Here is a 24,635-nt window from a genome sequence, read left to right as displayed (position 1 = left end):
AATAGGTTTATTAGCTAAATATTTGATAGCAGAGTGATCAATATACAGGACCACAGGGTATCTTGTTATATAGTGTTTGAATTTATTAATAGCATAGATTACAGCTAGAAACTCCTTCTTTGTCACTGTGTAATTCAACTCAGCAGGAGTTAAATTTTTGCTGATGTAGTATATCGCATAGGGTTTCTTGTATTCTTCTTGGAAAAGAACTGCTCCAATGGATGTATCTGATGCATCTGATGAAATCTGAAATGGTACATCCCAATTTGGGCCTCATAGTACTGGTGTTGTTGATACTAGCCGTTTTAATTCTACAAAGGCAATGTCACATTTGTCAGTCCATATAAAATCAATATTTCTTGTCAAAGCATATAACGATGTAGCAATTTGGGAAAATATTTTTATAAATCTCCGATAATATCCAGAAAATCCCAAAAACCTATGTACCTTTGTTTGCGTGCAAGGGGTAGCTAGTAAGAGGATTACCTATATTTTTGCTAGATCTACCTGAATTCCAGCAACTGAGATGTAATGGCCCAGGATCAGGCCCTTTGTCATCATCATATGGCATTTATCATGGTTTAAGCAAAGCCTAGTAGCAATGCATCTTTCCAAGACTTTCTCCAATGTCTATAATGCCTGCTCAAAGTAATCTCCATAGGGTGTGAAATCATCCATGTATAACTCTAATCCCTCATTTATCAAGTCTACAAAAATATTGAGTATGGCTCTTTGGAATGTAGCAGGTACTTTGCACAGTCCAAAAGGTAATACCCTATAAGAAAACGTCTCCCAGGGGTAGGTGAAGGTAGTCTTATCTTGGTCTTTGGGGGCAATTTGGATTTGGTTGTAGCCACTGAAGCCATCCAGGAAAGAGAAGAATTTTTACCTGCCAATGTGTCTAGAACCCTGTTGATAAACAAAAGGGGAAAATGGTCTTTTTGCGTTGCTTTGTTAAGATTTTTATAATCGACGCATATACGCCATCTCCCATTCTTTTTAGGAATGACAACTAATGGAGAAACCCATTTACTGTCAAATATAGGATAGATAAAATTCACATCTAATAGTTTCTGCAGTTCGTCTTTAACAATATCCTTTAGGTGAGGGTTTAATCTATGCTGAGGTTGTCGAATGGGTCTCGCATATTTTTCAGTGTAGATGTGGTGCATACATAGTTGAGGGTCAATCCCTTTCATATCTAGGTAATCCCAAGAGAAAGCCCCTTTATATTTCCTAAGGATTTGAATAAGCTTCTGTTGCTGGTCATCACTCAAATTTTTGTTAATGTTAAGGAATTTCCTTGGCTCAATTTCAATAGGTTTGCTATTAGAGACAGTTTTTGTTGGTATTGTTTGGTCATTGATATCTTTTAAAGGATCTTCTTCAATTTCGTTATCAAGGACTGCTTCAATCATGTGACATTTTAGATTAGATGTGGCAATAGGGTGGTTAATGTAAGTGTTAATAATATCATCTTCTGTTTGGTTTTTAAATTAAAGAGCATCTGCTACAGTTAATGGTGATCAAATATTTTCGGTTAAATATGTTACAAGCTGCTTCCTAGTTTTTATTATGGTTAGGCTTGGCTAAGTTGGAGGGTATAAAGCTAGGTTCTTCACATCATTCCCTCGATTTACAGTCATACTTCTTGTTCGACAGCTTATATAAGCATCTGCAGTCACTAGCCAAGGTCTTCCTAATATTAGAGGATGTCCGTCTAGCTAGTTTCTGGGATTAATGATCAAGAAATTTGCTGGGTATTCCCAAGAATCTACAGACACCATCACATCCTATAATGTCCCTTCTGGTTTAATAACTGAATAGTCAACAAGTTCCAGCAAGGTCATAGTTGGATCTAAGGCTGTGATGCCAAGTCTCTCATAGGTTTTTGTTGTGAGAATATTATTGGCTGCCCCTAAATTGACTAATGCATTGGGAAAGGAGCATCCATTTATTTTTTTTGTGACAATAGGGTTTCCTAGGTCTTCATATTTCACTAGTGTCTCTCTGCCTAACAATAGATCAAACACAGTTCCAACTACATGGACAGTTGGTGTTACCTTTATTTTCCTCGCAGACTTATTGGTACACAATTCCTTAATGGTTTTTGCATAAATTAGAATGTCCTGAATAACCTGGAGGAGGGGTATTTTTACGAAAATAATTTTTAGTTCTCCCAGGAGATTGAAGTCGGGATATTTGATTGGGCGAGGTGTAATCAATATTTCTGGGAATGGCACAGAAGAGGTAATAATCTGTTCATGACTTTTCTGCTTGACTGTATTCTCCCATTGGGGTGTTTTTTCTACAGTCAATGGCTTATTTGGGTATGGTTCTTCAAGTCACATATTTTTATCATCCTTTGGCACAATTATTCATCTAGACCTCAATTGGAGTTCATTACATTCTCTCAACTCAGTTTCTAGATCTAGACCTTCAATGATTTGTACCGACTGGACTGGTATGTTGTTAAGATTTGGGTAGGGCTGGGATGGGAGTTACGGTCGTAGATTGGATTGAGGATTCTGCTGCAATGTGTAAGGTGCTGGTAGAGTAGGTTAAGGCAGGGGGACTATCCCCACTGGCTAGTTTGTGGTTCTTTGCCAGCTTGATTTCCAGTTTTGGTTTTGTGAAGTGGAGGGGGACCATTGAGATGGATATGGGTTGTTCTGCTAGAATGATGGAAAGTAAGAGGGATTTGGCCAACTATTGTTTGAATTTGATTGATTGGACCAAGGTGGCATGGGGAATGCTTGTGGTGGCCAATTAGGAAAAGGTGGTTGGTTCTGCCATGTAGCTCCTGTATATTGCTGGGAATTATATTGTGAAGGCTAAAAGAATGAAGATGGGTCAATAGGCATACCTGTTTGCCGTGCTTGCCATTGGCGACACTGGTTTAACATGTATACTGGTTCTGCTTCTTCCTCTGCCTCCTTGAAGACCTCTTTTAATCCTGGGAGTGATGGGAAATTTTCTGTGGCATGTTCCTTAGTTCATATGGCACAGGTTTGTACCATATCCAGTGGGCATTCTTTATGACTATGTTTCCTTCTACATTGAGGGCAAAAAATAACCAAGTTCTACTCTACTTCGACCTGCTTCTGCTTGGATTGCATGATGTCTAACTGTGTTGTCAAGGTTCCTAGGATATCTGTTTTGAAATCTTCCAATAGGTTGCCGATTTCAACACGAGTAACACTTCCCCCAAAGACTTTGTTGTCCCTGTTGATTGCATCACGTCTAGCTGGTTTTAGTCTTGTACTGCCCCTCGAGCACTTGATGCACAAGTCAATAATATTAACATAGTCTTCTTGATAGATATCACCTTTACCCATGATATTTAGTGTCTCTATCCACTGTTCTTTCATCCCTTTAATCATCATGGTTTTTAGAAAATTATCAAGCAGATTTGCATAAGGAGACCTTTGGAGGTTATATTGGAAACGCTCTACATACTCTTCCAAAGTTTCACTACGCCTTTCTACCATTTGGAATATCTCATATTTTAGTTCTCTAGATCTGCAATAATCTTGATATTTTTTAAGAAAGGTAGTTTTCATTTGGTCCCAATCATTAATGGTGCCTCCACCTAGTTCCATAAACCAACGCAGGGCTGCTCCCTTTAAAGTGGAGGGAAATAGCGTCAGTTTTTGGGGTTCGGTGGTGTAATAATAACCCCTACATAGGACATCAAATTCAAACAAGAATGCATCCAGATCTTTTGAAGTGAGTCCATGAAAGGTGGGAATATTTTGTAGTGGGATAGCTTTCATGGGGGCATTGATATCTGTGTCAACAATAGGATACTGTAGTGTAGAGGTATGGGGTGGTTGTGGATTATTGACCATTTGGTCAAAGACATGCCAATATCCTTCTGGTATCTCTGGTGCTGTGGAGTTGTTCCTAGGATGTCCAGAAGAGGCGGGAATGATCTTAACAACACTCCCTTGATCTGGGACACTAGGCGTCCTTACCTTGGGAGATCTTGGTTCTGCTGGTTTAACCTCAAATTTACCTGTTTCTCCTTCTCCTTCACAGAGGTTACCAGAATTCCCTTCTTGTGAGGGAATTGATTGTGAATTTTCAATATCTTGAAAACTCTGTTCAGTCCCTTTAGTTTTACTGTGAACCTCAGCGTAGGCTATAGATGTTGATCATGTGGCTTGAAGGGAGATAGTAGGGTGTCTATAAGTGACGGTTCAGGGTCCTACTGATGGCTGAGACTCATCTTTCCTTATGATTTCGTCGATAAAAGTTGATATTCCAAGGGTCACCGGTCCCTTAGATTTTTTAGGTTTTGGATGTGAGATTGTATCGTTTTATGATCTTTTCTTCTTAGTCATTCATGTGAAAAATCAAATGTTTATTTCTACCTTAAATTCCTAGCAATTCTACTGGAAAGAGGTTGGGGGTGCAGGCATTTTACTTGCTCTATACACAGGTTCTTACCTTCCATTTTTAATACCTAGTTCTCCCTTAGTAGACAAACATAAAACACCTACTTTACTTCTCTGCAATTGTGCTGAAAAGCGGGCGGAGGAGCAAGCACTTTACTTGCTTGTTACGTAGGTTCTTACCTCCCATTTTCAATACCCAATTCTTCCCTAGTAGCAACTATCAGATATACATCACTCTTTGTAAAATGGTGACACTTTCCCCAGTAACGACGCCAAAATGTTGGGTGCTAATAGGTTTCTTTTAAAACTCCTAATTGCCTCACATTAATTATCAACTCGGGCAAGTCCTTTTATTCCAAGAGTGTACAAAATATGTGCATATTATGAATCCAAAGAGTAATGCTTTTAAAATGAAATATAAAACTTTGATACAAGAGTGAACGGATGCATTATAAAACTCAAACTGCAACTGTTAACAAAAATATTACATCTAAGCATCAAGACTTAACTCTCAACTGAAATCGTAATTAAATCTCAAACAAGTACTTCAAATGGAAATGATGTCAACCGAGAGTTTAGTAGCAATAACCAATCTCTTTCAGTTGATTCTATCTAAATCATACAGAATCTCAATTAAGCAATTCAGATGGAAATGATGTCAATCGAGAGTTCAGTAGCAATAATCATTCTCTTTCAACTGATTCTATAATAACCACACTATTATCATAATCAACAAGATTCAATGCCTTAACTGATAATCAATTTAATCTACAATAAGCATAAATGGAATCAATTGACAAAGCTGCAAATCATATAAGGAAAGTAACCTAACTTCAATACAGGAAATCGGCAAATAGCAAACAAGATAAACTCGCAGAGAATGGAAAAACATCAAACCAATCAAAATTTCATGAATTAGAAAGATATAACACAAAGGGTAGTAGTTTAATCCACCAGAGGCTGGGCCCTTAGCCACCAGCGAATACTGCTAAGCTACTTCAGAGAATACGAATGAAAAGTAACGTAAATTATGTATTAACCATTGAACTTAATCCTCATTACAATATGGTCATGTTCCTCAAAAGCATGAGTCTGTAACTTAAAATTACAATTTGAAATAAAACAGAGAATGCCCCCTTTTCTCCTACAGTTTACACTTTTATAGTAAAAAGGGTAAAATATAAATGTGATCCCTCAATATTGGGAGATCTCGAGGGATTCACAACTGAATGCTATCTTCTGACATTCTTCTTATTTAGCGTTGATCTTCCTGATTCATTCTCTGGCGTGACCGCAACTGACGTGCCTGATTCATCCTTTGTTGGTTTATGTTGTTCCATCTCTAGGGAACAATAACAAATCCTTTCGTTGTTTTTTTTGCATAAAAAGGAATAAGAGTTAGTTATGGTGGCTAATTCTTAATCAAGAGTAGTTCATTCGTTTCTTATCATAATCCATCAATATGTTAGTGTATCAAGGCACAAAAGAGATAAGAAAAGAGGAAAACGGCAATGTAATTGAGAGTAAATACATACCCATTGCATAACTCAACATAGTGTAAAAAAGTTAAGAGAAAATACAGCTTGTGTTCTTTAAAGTTGGTTGCAACAAATGTCAACTTCTCTCAATAGGTATTCCCTTTTCCTACTCTAGGTAATTTCTTAATTGGCATGCATGTGCATGGGATTTGCTTAACTATCATCCTTACTATCTAGACAAGCCATGGGAAAGATTGTTGGAATAAATTAGCCTACTACAAAAATAGAATTGGCGACTCCACTGAGGAGTCTATTGGTGGTGCTTTCACTTCTCCCTCCTTACTTTGGATTTTGGTTTTTTATCTACTGTTGATTTCTTTTCTTTTTCTTTTCAACCTTGTCTGAGCCTATCACATGCTGAATTATTTTGGATCTAACTTGATCTAGGTTTTAGTTTCTTTTTTTATTCATCTTCTACTTGAGGTCCCTCCCTGTGTGTAATTTATAGAGTGACCAAACAGTTTTGTCAGTGCTTGTCTACTACACTTTTGTGACATGTTTCTTCCTTATCTATTGCCTAGGTGTGACCACCTTGTGTAGGTGATATTTTTAAGGATGTTTCCTTTGCGATATATTTCTTGCTTCCCAAATTTGTTATCCTCTACCTATCACTACCCAAATATAGTTCAGTATTGGGTTATATTTCTTTTTTGTTAGCAATTTCAGTTTTTTTGTCAAGATTTCTTTTTCTCATTTCAATTGCCTCTTGTAGCATTTGCTACTTTTTATTTTATGACATTGCAAACTAGATTTGAGGGGTTTTAAAAGTATTTTTGATATGTTTCCCCATTTGGATGGTAAATAATTTATCTTTCGTTTGAAGCCTGATACTTAATTTTTGTTCTTTGTTTAGGGGTTGTTTTGTTTCCTTTGTAGATAATTGTGGGTACATGCTTCTTTGTTGTCTACATTGACCTATAAATTTAAAGCTTACTTTGCACTTACACTTGTTGTTTGTCCATGTGTGATAAACCACTTTTTGTGATTTCCTTTTACAAAGCCAAGTTTTGATATTTTGAGTGTTTGTCCTTTGGCTTTGGTTATTGTTTGAAACTCTCTTTTTGTGTTTGTCTTTTGGGTTGTTTCTTGGATCATATTTCTTTCTTGAATATAGAAAATTTCAAACAAAGTATTGAGAGTGAATGTAAGGTTGTTTGTCATTTGGAAAGGGAACATTCTCTCTATCCTTCCTTAATTAAATTTCATTGAGAGAGAGAAAATGAAAATAATTCCACTTCATCTAGCTTACATTACGATTGGTCTTGAGTCATTTCACACCATCTTAGTTTCACTTTATTTCCCTTGTGTAAACAACAATCACTAAAATCATCAACTAATAAAATTGATTCGATGTTTTCATTTTCTCTAGTAGCACACCAACACTGGCTTAGGATTTTAGTTCCTTGGAATAGATGCTGAGGTTAAATCTCTAAGGACACCAAAACAAACCTTAGAATTTTGAGTTAGGGACTGGAAATACATTTGTAGTTGCATTTTTCCTTCAAAGGCCTTCATAAGGATGATTCACAAGGTCACATTGGGTCCAATGGAGTGAGCTATCCTACTTCACTTGGTCACTGTGGCATGGTTTTCACATACTTGGGGGATATCCTTGAGAGGCATATGAATTTCTTAGAGAAATATCTTTAGAAGTTTCAGGCTAGATACCCTACCTTTACATGTGGATCTAACTTATTAATATTCCCCTAGGTTGAGTGTTTATAAGTGTAACCATACTGGCCATAATTTGAGAAACTTACATAGGTCATAGTGAGGGTGTTGTCCTTGTTTTACTTAGGGAAGATACTCACTCGGTTCTCCTAGAGGTTGCTCATGCATAATTAAGGGTACTTGTACTAGGCATAAGATCCATTAAGTAAGAGGTCAATGTAACTATCCCAACCATATCTTCACATTCAACTTGGGCCTTGATAAACCAGGCTCTTCCTGTGGGAAGATCCCTTTGATCTCCTAGTTTATGTGGTTTCTCCTTATATTTGATAGTGTGTGATTTTTGGTTTGAGACTAGTTGGCCATAGGGGTGTATTACATTAATTAGTTAAACAATAAAAATATATACATTGTGGCTAACCCAACTATTTTATGTTCTTGAATATTTAAACCTTTCTCTCGAAGAGGAAGGTCCACCACCTTAAAGTCACATGATAGATCCAATAATGGAGGACTTAGAACAAACCTAGGTTGCAGGGGATAATCATGGTTCTGGTGGGGAATACTTAGTTACTATTGAGGTTATTGATGGAAGTATAATACCACATGTCAACCCACCTTTAACGAACCCATTTGGCCTCATACTTGTGTAGCTGAGAGACTTTGCTTCTAAACCCCTATCCTTGTTCTCTCATCCTATGTCTGGTGATAGTGGTGAATCTACCATGGAAGAGATGGGTTCCCCATCACCTTCTACATAAAGAGTATATTTTTTATGTCTATATTTCCATTGATTAGTGTGATAGGACCCACTTATCAAGCATTGACAACACCTTTTTCCTCTTCTTAGGGCATTCCACCAGTTGCTTCGACAACCCCTACAATTTTTCTGAGTGTCTTTGTATACCTACCTTCATACACCTTTATGTTTGGAATAGGGGAAAACCTGAGTCAACTAATGGGAGCTCGGGTGTTTCCACCTAACTCATCTATTATGACAATTGCATTACCTAATATGGGTCTATGTTCTTCAAGAAACATGTAGGGGGGGTCTACATTTGTCTCTGGTCAATCTGGGGCAATAATATTTTTGGAGGAACATCTCATCATTGGGGTAGTTCTTGTTAGGAGGGATGCCCTTTTGTGGGGATTTTCATTCCTTCATAGGATCTAGTTTACTTGGGGGCATCAAATCTGTTATTATCCAAAAATTGATCACCTAGCCATTTCCTACTCGGTTGATCGAAATACACCACGTAGTATCATCTTTTACATATTAAAACCCACTTTGACCTTAGGAAATAATTTAGTGAACCATTTTCCTAATTATTTTTCATTAAAATCCAAAAAACCTCATGAGAATAATTAAATGAATCATTATTTGTTTATAATTTTCTCGAAATAATTATTAAATCATTGTGTAATGATTATTTCTAACCATTTTTCATTTAACCACTCAAGAATAATTAAATAAATAATTATTTATTTATTATTCCCTCATTTCTCTCATGAGATAATTATTAAATCATTATTTAATAATTATTTCTAATTCATATTTGACTTAATCACCATAAAGTAATTAATCAATCATTTTTTATTTGTTAATTACTTAAACCACTTTCTAAATAAAGATATGTGATCGTTTTGAATATCTTTCCCTCTCTAAAAATATAATAAAATATTCACAACATCTAGATCTTGTTTTGGTCTATAAGATTTTATTATTTTTTGAATCTAGATCTATCTTAACATTTTATTATAAATAGAAGGGTTTTCTCCGCATTCTTAACCATGACCATTTTCATCATCCCCATTATCGTCCTATGATATTTGATCTCTCACTTTGAGTTCAAACCTCTATCACCATCTTCTACCCATTGCACACTTTGATAGAAAGAAGCACGGGGCCTTCAAAGGACCCATCTCACAAAGGGGGATTTACAGACCCAAGTCTATAATTTCTTCTCATTAGGTGTAAACTTTTCAATTTGATAATAATAATAATAGATCATTCCTTTTTCCATTAGGTATTTATCATTTAACATGTTGTTATTTGTTATTTTGTTCACATTGTATATCTTTTTACATGGTTTATGATATTCTTTTTGTAGATCTAAAGAAAAATTGCAACTTTCATTTTTGTTGTTAGGGGTGCTTGTCACCAACAACTTAAGTGAAACATTTTAGGTACACTTGCTAAGAACTTTCACACTAACAAATGGTGACTCCACTAATGTAACAAATTTAGAAGCCCTTGAGACTACTGTTACAACATTTTTTAGTATTTTCTAGGATTTCTTCTTTCTCCCAATTCCCATTTCTATTTTTAGATTTCTCCTATTTGTTGGAAAACTTTTGCTTATGTTGGGTTTTTGTGTATTTTTTATAGGTCATAGGTACTAGCCACGCAAGAGATGACACAGTTTGCAACATATCTGCAAAGTGGGATCTCTAGGAATAGAGCACACTTTTTGGTCCACTAATTTCACCTAATAACACACTTTTTATCCCTTTTTCTACATCTAGGTGCACTAAACAAGTCAACACTTGTGTCCTCCAGTTTTTTAAGAATTTTTCATATTTTTCAAAATTTGTTGATAGTTTTGCCTGAGTGTTGAGAAGGGGTTTCTTAATTCCTGTTTCACCACTAGTCCTAGAGTCTCTTAGTATTTTTTCTCATTTTGATGAAGGAAAAAATACCCTTAGGGTTTAGAGTACACCTTTACCATTTAGGAGAAAATTTGTTGAGTTGTGGAGTCTAGTTTGTAGAGATTTCAATCACTATTTTATAGCATTGTTTCCATCTTTTTTTAGTCCCTTTTAGGCCATTTTTACAACACTTCGTTTCCATTTTAGAATTCTATTGATTTTCTTCTTTAGGATCCTCTTGATCATCCTTCTTTTTCAAACTTGTTTCTGTTATTTCCTAGCACTTCATTTTTTGTTTTTGTTGGTTTTTCTACATCATTTCAATAGATTTTTCCTTAAGATCCTAGTCCCTTTAGACATTTGATCTTCTGTTCATTTTGCATATTTGGGATGGTTGTTTTCCATCACTTTTTATCGTTTCTTCATAGCCTTCTTGGGTGGGGAATTGTGTGCCTGAGTTTGTTTTTATTTTACTGTTCATTTTTAGTATTATTTACAGTTAACGCACTTTATTTGGTAGCAATGTTGACATTGTAAAACATGCTCAATTATCTCATCCTATGACGCATTATTCACACACTCACACACTAAGTGAATGTGAGAATGGTTACAACCACCAAGCCAAGACTTGAAAGACTCCACATTAATAATAACTTAACTCACATAGATTTGGGTAAAAGGGAAAAAAATATTATAGTTAGGTTTAGGATCAATGGGATAGGATTCCAAAAACCCCCATTGATCACTTACATCGAGACATAGACAATTATCCTTTTAGGGAGCTTGAAATCCTTCACAATCCCATGGTTAAAAATGGTGTGCACCAAAGACCTAATTTAGATGGGGTTAGGCTTAGGTCTCGGTGTTCGGGAATCTCCATGAGGTCATCTGACTCATTGGTCTAGGGCTTGACATTGTTGACTGACTACTAAGAAGCTCAAGACTCAACCACCCCCTTGGGACAAAGGTAACCTTATTGGCCTGTGTAAGGTCCCACCTTACCAACCATCAATATTATAGATAACTATTGAACACTAAGACTCAAAACATGATATTTGTTTTTTATTTTCAACTCCCAAGACAAGCCCAAAGCCAATGCCTTTTTCTGTTTTTGTTCCCAACTCCCAAGGCAAGCCCAAATCCAATGCCTCATTCAAAACCTAAATCCAAACTACCAAACAACAACCATCACTTGATCCTCAAGCTGAAAAATCATATTTCAAAGAAAGAGTCTTTAGTGGGATGAATAAATATCAAAATTTATGAGCCATAGTTTCCAACAAGTTAATCATCTACTTTTGTTGCAATTAAATGTGTTCAGGAGTGACCAATTTGAGTTTATTTTAAATAACATCCTTATGAATTATTTACTTAAAAGGATAATTTAACTTCTATGGAGTGGTATCCAATAATTATGGATTCATATGTAAGTTGACATTAGAACAAATCACTTACCCAACTTTGACTTTATCAGCATAAATTTTAACTCAATGGGCTTATCAGGCATATTCAATAAGACATTCCAGACCATCTTGTTTACAAATCCTAATTTCACTTAATATTTTTTTTACACAAAATACATAAAATTTAAATAGCTATAACCATTGAAGGATTATGACAAATAGTTTACAAGCATACAATATACATCCATTGAGGTATTTTGTCAAACACTTGGTGGTCATCATCTCTTAAGACAATTTTGACAACCATTAGCAGCATGAATATAAGATTCTTACTCACAAAATTTAACACATAAAATTCATAAATTAAAACTTCAAATATTGGCATATTAAAACAAAAACTAAATCATCTTAATCATTCACCAAAAACTTGAGAATATACACACATAGTTGGCAGTAGTAATCTGCAAAATCAGTGAGATTTACGATCTGGGTTTTGAAAAGTATTTTTTTTGGAATCAAATGGGGGATTACAATTCAATATGGCATGAATACCCCCTGTTGTTGGGCTGAATCACATCCAAAATGCCTAGGGATGTAATTCTTTAAAAAAACAAAAAAGTAGATCCTTAATGTCTCATTTGCGACTTTTGTCAAACATATGGAATGCAAACTTCCATATAGAACTCCAAATGAGGAAAGACAACCCAGATTTATGCTACTAAGATATGTTCATTGAATTCACACATTTGACATCATTTGACAAGATAATTCCTTTGACATAATTTGGCAAGCTGATTGCATCCATTGCTACAATTTGATAAACAGATGGCAGCCCTAAATGCTACAGCCATTAAGGATTTCTGTCAATTTCTAATAGTATTATAACAAAAAATTGAATCAAAAAACATTGCATTATTAATAAGAATATGAAACATAAGCCATAACTAAAATTTTCCTCAAACTTACCTCAAGCCTTTGATCTTCCAAATCATATTTTAACTACCATTATTTTTTGCATTTTCTTTTAAGGGTTGATTCTGTAATTCCTCTAGGTATATTTTAGGGTAGATGTCTATTTTATTACTTATCTTCTAACCAGAAAGTTAGCACTTATTCATGCATAAATAAATTTATAGAATTACTCATTCAGTAATTTTGTCAAACACTTTGCAAAATATTCTTAAACCATTTCTAAAACATGCATATAATTACCTGAAACAAAATAATAACTCATGAAATTCTTACCCAATTCCTTGGGAATTTATTTATTGCAATTAACTTCAACAATATTTGGCTTTCCTTTCTCAAAAGCTGAAGAGATATTCAACTCCAATAGCTGAGAATATGATCCATATTTTATCCCTCAACCAATTCATTTGAACCATCCAGTTCTCCACCCAACCATATCCAGGGAGAACTTCTCCCCCTGGAACCCCCGAGTTGTAAGAGCTCACAAGCAGTACCAAAATATAGCAGTAGAGAGATATACAAGGCAAGTTGAGGAAGATAAGTTTCACTTCTTCCCAATACCACTCATGGTCAAATCCACCAGGTAGAGATACTTAGTAATTTAGTTCAAGAATTTAAAATTCCTTTCGAAAGAAATTGGTTATTCTCCAAGTCTATCCCTCTCATAATCTTTTTTTTTTATAAATATCTCCAACTCTTGGTATCAAAATGCACCCCCCCTTTCCAAGTGAGAATACATGAGACACATATATAGGAGGAGCAACAAATCCTTGTCATAAAGGAGAAGTAATATGCATGCCATGTATTCCATTTAGAGGAGTGTAACTCATGCCATTAAGGAGAGTATGCATGCCTTAGTTAAGGACATTGTAACTTATGCATTAAAGAGAGCGTAAGAGGAATCTCTTATGACATGTCTTTAATGAGTGTAGGAGGAATATTCCATTCATTGATGAGTGCATAAAAGAAAGTGTAAAGTGTTACTAAAATAGAAAGAGAGAGAGTTACATAGAGCCATGAGAATCATCAAGGAGAGAGGTGTGAAGTTGTTGAGGAGATGAAGTTGACATCTAATTCCCTTTTAATAATAATATCATAGTCTCATCAAATATAATATTAAAATTAATAATATTAATAATATTGAGGATTAAGTCGAGATTGAACTATTAGGATTGATTAATGATAAGCTAAATAATTTTTCTTCAATTACACTTGATTACCCATTGATTGAAGGTGATCTACTATTTTTGGAAAGTCATACTTGAGATGCTAGACATGAATTTCTATTTTTAGAAAGTCACTCTAGAATTGTCAGAAATTAGATTTTATTAAGGAAATTCATCCCTGAGCTACCCATGAGTGGTATTTTTCTTCCATAGAATAGGGATTCTGCATCCCTATTGCATACATCTCTGTGCCTTAGTAGATTGAGGACTCTGCGCCCTGATCTACTCCAAGGATCCAAGATTCCACACCTTGATCTTTTAAATATTTAGGACTCCAATTCCCAATACTTTTATTATATATCCAAGACTCCACATATTTATATTTCATGGATTTAGTGCTTCGCACCCTAATCCTTTTATTATATATCCAACACTCCATGTCTTTATCTTTCATGGATTTAGGACTCTGCACCCTAATTTCGATGGCTTATCATCTACTCTACTTTGAAACTATGTGTTTCACCTCAAGGTACTAATTATGAGCTCATACCAATCTGACAGTTCATTTATAAGGCTTTGTTCCAAGACCTATACACATCACAATGTCATAGATCAAAGGAATCAAATGAATTTCATAATTAACTTATTCACATTTTACCAAAGATTGTGCATGAATTCCGCAACCATTTTGGTTATGGAGAAATTACTTCCTCATCCATTTATAATTTGAACATCCTTGTTTTGAAATACCCACATTCCCTGTCACATCTTGTTCAATACAAAACTACACATATATAATCATAAAAATCATGTATCATTACTTCTACAGTCATTTATAATTTGAGCATCCCTGTTTGAAAATAACCATGTCCCCTGCCACATCTTGGTCAATACAATATTAAGCATATATAATCCTACAAATCATGTATCATGACTTCCACAATCATTTATAACTCGAGCATCCTTATTTTCAAATAAATATGTCCCCTTCCACATACTGTTTACTACAAGATTATGCATATGTAATCATACAAATCATATCTCATCCATAAATCATAATTAACCATATTTTCCACATAACCATGATCATATATGGGTCAATGTGTCTCAATCTTGGATCATCATCCATGTCATACAGCTACGTCTAAACTAGGATACCAATAAAGAAAACATACTTAGGTATGGGAGACTCAAACCAACCATGTAGAAGGTCCCCTTCCCTAATGGCACTGATACCTCAACCTTCCATACCTCAACCTTCTTTATCATAGCAACAACTACCTCCACAGAGTCAAGTATATGCTCAACAGAGTGCTTCAATTTTCCCCAACCCCAAGATAAGGAACACAGGAAAAGGTAATTATAATCAACCATCTCAAGGTAATCAAGGGAAGTGTTGTAGCATAATCTGGCACAACTAAAATGTCAAAGATTTAAAAAAATATAAATTCCAGTATGGAACCAAATTTACAGAAAATGGATTTATGTTTCACATATTTTTAAAATCAAAGTAATTACTTCTGGGCTCCATTTAGATTAGGAGGAGGAACATGTTTATCAGATTTTATATTTTTATAATTATGATAACAATGATTTTGGGCCAAAATGGGTGATTTCTTTACTTCAAATGTTTTTTTTGGCTCGAGGCTCCCTACTGAACATTATATACATATGTTTTTAAATATCAATCAAACATACTCTACGGAAGCCACCAAATCTAACTCTAATATAAAACACCAAGAGAGGAGCCCTTAAGTGCCTATATATCACATTATGTGTTCTAAGAGTTGGGACCATGAAAATAAATCTTCTCGGAGGGCATCCCACTTTATTGAAATACTGTATCATATGACTTCAACCTAATTGGTTTATTAGATTTTATAAATTTTACTTAGTAGTTTCAGAGAGGCTTTTACCTCGGCTTTATAGCATTCTAGAGATATGTCACCAATGTGAAGATGGATTATTGACAATCAAATAAGATCGACAACGATGACTGGCAAGCTGACTTTTTGACTTTTCAGTGTGATAAATGATTATTATTACATCACTAAAGAAAATGATCTCTCATTCCCTTTAGATATAGTCTAGTATTAAAGAAAAACATTAACTAGAAGGTGAAAACTCCATAGAAATTGAATGAAAAGGATGGTAAGAGAGCACAAAATCTTGTCATTTCCTATCGAAAACTAAAATACTCGATGCAATGCACCACCTTCCTTCAGCATATTTGTGAGGTGTCTTTCCAATTTTGTAAAGATGTTAAATATATTGGAGCCAACACATTTTCACTAGGATTAAAGAACATGTGGATTTATGTGTTGTTGACATTGGTTATTATACACTCCTGGGAAAAATTAAATTGTAAATTTATGACAACAATTCTTTGAAGATGTTTTGTCAAATAATGCCAATATGATATCGAATGATAAATGAATGTCGAGGTGATGCATAGTACTACATCTCTATTTTTATGTTATGGAGAAAAATATGACAGAGTCTCTTATCAACACAACTACTCATCTTTATGAGCATGAAGATCAACTAAGCTAGCTCATGGATTGGGAAATTGTGGCACATTTAGAGAATATGGTCAAAGAATGCGATTGGTGCTACCCATGAGAAACTTCTCAATAAGCTTTGTATCTACTTGTGATTTATTATTCGGCAACTATGTTTTGGAGTGGCTTCATCAATTGGGTTAGAATCTTGCCTGCACATTTTGTGTTGTATTTAGGTCCTCATATTGCATTATTTATGTTAAAAGTTGCATAATGTGGATGAGTTGATTTAAATAGTTCCCTATATGACTTCTATTTAACAAAGTGCTGACATGGATTGAAAAAGACTGCTTGACGGTAGGCCCACCATTATATCCACCTTTTTGGGTTAATGAGCATTTCAAGACACCTCTTCACAAATTTGGCATAATGTTCAACTCAAAGTTGTTCTTTGGGGAATTGGAACTGTCCTTGAGGAGCTTCATCCATATTTTTCTCCAGAGAAGCTTGCTTATATGGCAATAAATTAGAATACTTGAAGAAGTTGAATGATCCTACTAATGAAAGTGGAACTATGTCTATTTTGATGACGTGGCTCAAGTGTTGGTTTTACTCGAAGTCTCAAGATCTTAATTTATTTACTATATTGATCCTTGCATCGATACCCAATCTATTGTTTGATGTTGAAAGCATCATGTGTGGTTAGTTGTTAGTTTTATTTTGGAACTCCAACTAAGATTGGAAATATGGAATAATTAAACAGGTGCAATGAGACAAAAACGAGTTTCTGAAAACGCATTACCTACATAATGATTTTATTGATCTCAGTTAGCCAACCTAGTTGGATTAGCAAGAACAAGACCAGAAATAGTGACAAAATTACGTTTTTTTTAAGGAATTGGAATCACAAGCTTAGAATTAGTAGATTTACTTACTCGAGATTTTGAATGGGCTACAGAAATCAAACTAAAGAAGGATAATCGATTCATTCTGCCTCACGTTCCGCGGTAAAGATAGTCAATTTGTTTTCCCAATGATTTGTTGGGAGAAGCTAATTCCAAATATTTGTCCAAGCAAGAGGATTCAATCTAAATAAAATCTACATGAGCTAAACGATATGATGACTTGTAAAGCCAATCTTGAACAAATTCTAGGCACAATTAAAATGGCATGTATATATCAATTATAAAAGATTCATTGTTCATACAAAGGAAGTATTAGATAAAATGTTGCGCCTTCATTTCCAACACTTCATTAAAAAAAATTGAAGCTTGCGTTATATAGAAATTCAACCCTACTCCACAAATAATGAAGAAAATAATATTGAAGGGCGAAGAAAGGCTTTTCTATGGATCATAAATTATTATCTCTAACAAATGAACTTCTTACAACTCTTTAATGGATGCTCTTCCCAATATCTTTCAGTTCTAAAACTTCTTATAACCATATTATACTTGGCTTCGAAATTTCTTTCCTCTATCTAATTCTAATCTTCTCATTCACCATCATTTTAGGGTAGCCCCTAGTTGACCTACAAAATTTCATTGAGTTAGGTGGACCAGAAATAGTGATTTATTGAGTGATGACGATCATGGTGACATTAATGCTACCGATTGCTAAAATTGTAGTTCCAATTTTCCGTGAAATCCATGATTAAAAGAAAATTGAGTTAATTAAAGCAATGTTTATATGACCCAAATAGTGAAATCAATGATTTAAGTGCATCCCCTAGAATAATTCCAATTATTACCACTCTCCAGCGCAAAGGTCAATAAGATATTGAATTTTATATCTTTTATAGGTATCTAAACAATCGATGGTCCACATTTTATCATGCTCAATATCAATGAAGTCCCGGCAGCATAAAACACATGAAAATTAAAGACAAAAATGATCCCGTAAGTGGTTTTTCCCAAACTTCCATTGAAGAGATCTACGATTAGCATTTGCTATTATGCAACTAGCTCACAAAATAGAAGAAAAAGATAGATCAACGACTTAAAACGTAGCCTCTTCGAGGTGGAAACTTCCTTTACATTACAAAAATGAAAAATTCTTGGATGATACAAATGAGAAGACCTCCTTTCTATATATAGGAGTCTAAGGGGTCACAATATAATCAGAGCCGACATAACAACAATAATGTAAGGGCACAACAATAACAATAGTAGGTTTCTATGGGGCACAATAATAATAATATGGGGACAACATGGGCACAACAATAACAACAATGGGTACAATTACAATAATAATAAGGGAATACACTAGTATTATAGGGACCTAACATGCCCCTCTCCTTCAAAAAGGTGTTGTCCTCAATGCTTAAGTAGTTTTGTATGCTTCTATATAAAATTCTCATCCTCCCATGTGTAATTTTCAGTGGGTCAGTTCTTCCACTTGATGAGATACTCTGAATTTGATCGACTTCGTAGCTATCGAGTTCTTATTTCTATGCCTGCTTCAGGTTCCAATATGATTTTTCCTTCCTCGTCAAGTTCTAGCAATATTGTTTGAACTAGGAGCTTGTCACCTATAACCTTATTTAAGCATGAAACATGGAAAACTAGGTGCACTTGGGAAGATGCAGGAAGTTCCAATTTGTACGCCATAGTATCAATCTTTCGCAACACCTTGTATGGACCATAATACTTTGGTGATAATTTATTATCCTCCTTAGCTTGCTTGAGGGACATTTGTTTGTATGGTTGTAGCCATAGAAATATCTAGTAACCTACATAGAAACTTCTTTCACTATCATGTTGATCTTCCTGTTGTTTCATTCTATTCTACGACAAAGTGAGGTTATCCTTTAAGAGTTGGAGAACTTTTTTTTGATACTTGATGTGATCTTCCACTACTTGAACCTTAGAATTTTCTCTTAAATATGATGTGATGGATGGTGGATGATATCCATAAAGCTTCATAAATGGTCTCATTTTTGCTACAGTGTGGAAGGAAGTGTTATACCACCATTCAGCAAGAGGCAATCATTTGACCCATTGTGTTTGTTTATCAGATACAAAGCAATGGAGATATACTTCCAAACATTTGTTCACTATCTCAGTTTGCCCATTATATTGAGGATGATAAGATGAGCTATCAGCTAACTGAGTACCCAGACAAGAAAATAATTCTGTCCAAAAATTTCCAGTGAAAATAGGATCTCTATCACTTACAATAATCTTTGGGTTTCCATGTAGCTTTTGAATTATTTCCATAAATGCAGTAGCAACTATACTGGCTTTAAATGGATGAGATAATGCACAAAAGTTTGCATACTTGGTAAGTCTATCAACTACCACCATGATGACACTCTTTCCTTCAGACTTGGGTAAGCCTGTGATAAAATCCATCGAAACCTCCTCCTAACATTGACTTGGAATGGATAAAGGATGTAATAGACCTGGGGTCTTAGTTGTCTCAACTTTATTTTGTTGGAAAACCAAACATTCCACCACAAACTTTTGAATATCATATTTAAGGCCATCCTAAAAAAGATCCTTCTTAACCCTATGGTAAGCTTTTAAAAATCTTGAATGCCCTCCTAAGGGAGATGTGTGCAATCCCATAAGAATATTTTTTTTGATTTGGGAATTCTTACAAAGATATTAGCAATATTTGTACCATAACGAATCATTTTTCCAGCTAAATGTATCAAATGTATTGGGATCTTGCCTCAACTTTTAAATGAGTAACCACACTTCTTCGTCATTCTTCCATTCATCCCTTGCTTCATTTATCCAATCTGGTGGGATAATATAAATGGAACAAAGCAATGCCTCCACATCCTCATCATTTCTTGAGAGTGCATCTGCAACAACATTTTGCTTCCCTTTTTTGTAGATGATTTCAAAGTCACGACCCAACATCTTTGTGACCCATTTTTTCTTCTCTTCTGAAGACAAAATTTGTTCTAAAAAGTATTTAAGACTATTATGATATGTTTTTACCTTGAAGTGTATTCCCATTAGGTAAGGTCACCATTTCTTAAGTGCATGTAGTATTTCCAAAATTTCCTTCTCATAAATAGCTTTGTGTAAATATTTTCCTTTGATTGGACGAATTTTGAAAGAAATGAGTCTTTCTTCTTGCATTAAAACAACACCAATTCCATTTCCTGAGGCATCACATTCCACAATAAAGGCTTTTATGAATTCTGGCATAGCTAAGACTGGTGCTTCGCGCATTGGCTCTTTAAGATGTTCAAAGGCCTTCGCTGCTTCTGGAGTCCGAGAAAATGCATCTTACTTCAGTAATGTTGTTAGAGTTGCCACTATTCTCCCATAATTCTTAACAAACTTGTGATAATACCCTGTCAACTCAAGCAATCCTCACAGATGCTTTATGGATGTGGGGATTTTCCATTCCTTAATGACTTTAATTTTGATAGGGTCTACATTAACACCTTCATGATATACAATATGACCCAAATATTCCACCTCTTGTACTCCAAAGAAAAATTTGGAGGTTTTTGCATATAATTGTTTCTACTCCAATAGTTTGAGAACTCTGTCAACATGTTGAACATGATCCTTCCAAGACTTGCTGTAGATTAGTATATCATTAAAAAATACTAACACAAATTTTCTAAGGAACGGTTTGAAAATGGAATTCATCAAACCTTGAAATGTAGAAGGTGCATTGGTAAGGCCAAAAAGCATGACCAAAAATTCATAATGACCCTCACGATTTCTAAATGTTTTTTCCAGAATGTCTTCAGTCTTCATTCTGATTTCATGATATCTTGAATGAAGGTCTAACTTGGTGAAGTAAATTTCCCCATGCAATTCATCCAATAGTTCATCAATGATAGGAATGGGAAATTTATCTTTAATAGTGAGCTTGTTGATCTCCTTATAATCTGAACAATGCGCCATGATCCATCCTTCTTGTGCACCAATACTACTGGAGCAGAAAAAGAACTTTGACTAGGTTGAATTATACTAGCCTCTAACATTTTTGCAACCATACGTTCAATTCGCTCTTTTGGGCATCGGGATATTGTAAGGCCTGATGTTTGGAGGAACACTTCCTGGAATCAAATGAATAGCATGATCATGATCATGAATAGGTGGGAGGCCTTCGAGAGTCTCAAATACCTTGGAATGATTTTCCAAGAATTTTTGGAGATCTAGATAAATAAATGATTCCAATGTGGGAACCTCTAGCGAACACAATTGTGTAATTATGCCTTATTGTTCTTTGTTTAGAAGCTTTGTCATGCCGTGAGAGCTGATTATCTTTCCTAGTTTCCATGTGATACCCCTTAATTTAAATTCCTTTCCTTCCAAAACAAATTTCAAGAAAAGTTCTTGAAAATTAAAAGCTATCATACCCAAAGATTGTAGCCATTGGACTCCTAGTACAACATCAACACCATCCATTGGAATGGAAAGAATTGGACTATTCAACACATATTCTTTGATGGATAGCTTGATATTATGGCACTTTCGAGAGAAATTTATGGTTCCTCCATTTGCAACCATTAGTTGACACTCAGGTGCTAGATATAGGAAGTAATTCAATTCCTTGGCTATCTTAAAATGAACAAAATTATGGGCACTGCCCGAATTAATCAACACTATTACCTTTTTCTTCTTGATATGTCCTTCTATTTTGATAGTTTGAGGAGTGGTAATTCCAGCCAATACATTACAAGATATGGTTGTATTCATTTCTTCTTTCTCTAGGGTTTGTTCCTTGTGTGTATCCTCTTCTTTTGATGTTTCTTGTTCCTTTTCTTCCTCCTCTTCACAATCTATGTAAAATAATTTCTTGTCAACACACTTACGACCTTTAGTGTATTTTCTATCACAACTGTAACAAATCCCTTTTGCTATTTTTTCTTCCAATTGTTGTGGTGTCAACCTTGTAGGTTGTGGAAGGTTATGAGAAATAAAACTTCCATCTTTATAGTTGTGAGTGGTAGGCTTCCTTGTTGCCCTAATTTTGATTTCAATTTTTCTTACCAACCTAAATGACTTGTCCAATGAATCAGGTTCCCAAAGGTGAACCTCATGTTGGATGTTATCCTTTAAAGTCCCTATGAACACATCAATCCTATGCTACTCTTGAATATCTTTTACCCTTATATTAAATTTTTGGAAGTCCTTAATGTGCTCCACCATTGAATGCCTTTGTTTGAGATTTATCAATTGGCTAAAAAAGGTGTTGCTTTTTGTATCCTCAAAATGTGCTATCATTTCTTCCATAAAAATTGCCAAAGTGAAAATTTTTTTACGAGAGAAAAGCCATTGATACCATACAAATTGATTGGGTTCCAAATATAAAGTTCAATGTGTACATTTTGTGTGTTTTGCACATTATGGTGATCGAAATATTGCTCCATCTATAGTATCCATGTTACGAGATCCTTGCCATCAAACTTCCTCATATCTATCTTTCGAACTTGTTGGGTCTTCAATCCAACATTATATTCTATGAAATCATGGCTAACATTTATTTTGTTCTCATCATGAGTTTCCTTTACTACCCTTTCTCCATTAGTAAGCATTTCTTGTAGCAATTTTGTCAAATCTATCCTCGAATCTTCCATGTTTCCTTTAAGTTTTTCTTCTCTACCATCAAACTTAGCTTCCATGCCATCCATCTTAGCATCCATTCTATTATTTAAACCATCCATATTAGCTTCAGTTACTTTTTGTGAGAGCGAAATTTGTTGCACTTGGTCTTGTAATTTTTATATATCATGTTGCATTTCTTCCTCTTCTTCATGTGTCATAGTAGAGATTTCAGGTTGCTTATTAAGTGTTTCCATTTTATTTCTTTGGGTCATCAATGAATGATAAGTATGCTTCACAATGCACTTTGAATCACTTCAAACTACTTTCTCAAACAAGACTTATGCAAATTTAAAAAATACACACTTTTTTTTTCGCTTTGTATGAGCTCGATATTGAAATGACAGTAACCCTATAATTTCGAATCTCCAAGTTCTAAAATTTTGGTCTGTGATATTCCTATGAGTCTTCTTTCCCACCCCACAAGACTGATCGCAATTGGATTCCCGAGGAAAGAGTTATGCCCAATCTCCCGTGATGATCTAATTATAGACTGGTTCAGTAGAGCGAAATTGTATGACGTGCCACGTGTCACTGTTTCAACCTTATGTTATGAAAATGATACCCAAAAAATTATAGCCCATCTAGTTTCTATCACTTTTAACAAAAATTTTATTAGATGATTAGAGAGAAAGTTATGATGATTTTCCCAAGGTGACCTATTTGAGATTGAATTCGGGAGCCTTCCAAAACCATAACTTCCTTAGTTCATATCTCTGAAAATATAGCGAGATAATATCTAAAATTTAGTTACGAGGTTTAGACGTTGTAATATCAAATGGGTTTTCATTTAAAATTATGAATGTTCGTAGAAAAAAAGTTATAGCGAAAATTCCACGATGACCCGTTTGAAGTAGCGAAACCCTAGAATCCAAACCTCTGATACCAATTACTTTCCAACCAACTCACAAAATAGAAGAAAAAGATAGATCAACAACTTAAAACATAGCCTCTTAAAGGGGGAAACCTCCTTTACATTACACAAATTAACAATTCTTGCATGATACAAATGACAAGGACTACGTTTTATATATAGGAGTCTAAGGGGTTACAATATAATCAGAGTTGACATAACAATAATAATGTAAGGGCACAATAATAACAATAATGTACTTTTATGGGGTACAATAATAACAATATGGAGACAACATGGGCACAACAATAACAATAAGGGGTACAATGAAAATAATAATAAGGGAATATAGTAGTACTATAGGGACTTAACATTGACAACAACATCACTATGTTCAATTCCAAAACCATTAGGAGATGCCCCCATGGGAAATTTATGGTTTGGAAAAATCAGTGTTAGCTGCAAGTAATGGACCCATTCACTATCAATATTCATCATTATATTCAATAGCATGTTTAGGGTCCCTATTATGTAAACAAGAAGTTTATCATATGTAATGTGAGTCCAAACAAAAGGTTGAAGTGATGTATTATAAAAAATTATAAAAGTGGGTTTGATAATATTATATATATTATTTATATAATATGTATAATATTAAAACGATATCATTGAAATTTTATTATTTTTTATCTTTTCAAAAAATAGTCAGTTCCCTAATTACTTTAGAAATTAATTTTGTAACTGATTAGACAGTTAGCCAATGAGCTAGGAGGCAGAAATAAAATCCTTGAAATTAGATTTTGAAAGGGTTCAGAGGCGTAGATTCTAGCAACCCATGACTGGCATTATAAATAGAAAATATCTCTTAAATATGAAGAATACATTACAGTTTGATTCTAGCTTT

This window comes from Pinus tabuliformis, chromosome 5_2 (assembly GCF_031772625.1).
Source record: "Pinus tabuliformis cultivar Carrire ecotype Pingquan chromosome 5_2, CPIR1, whole genome shotgun sequence".
Taxonomy (NCBI): Eukaryota; Viridiplantae; Streptophyta; class Pinopsida; order Pinales; family Pinaceae; genus Pinus; species Pinus tabuliformis.
The sequence above is the reverse complement of the archived record's forward strand: the minus strand, read 5'-3'. Positions refer to the sequence as shown.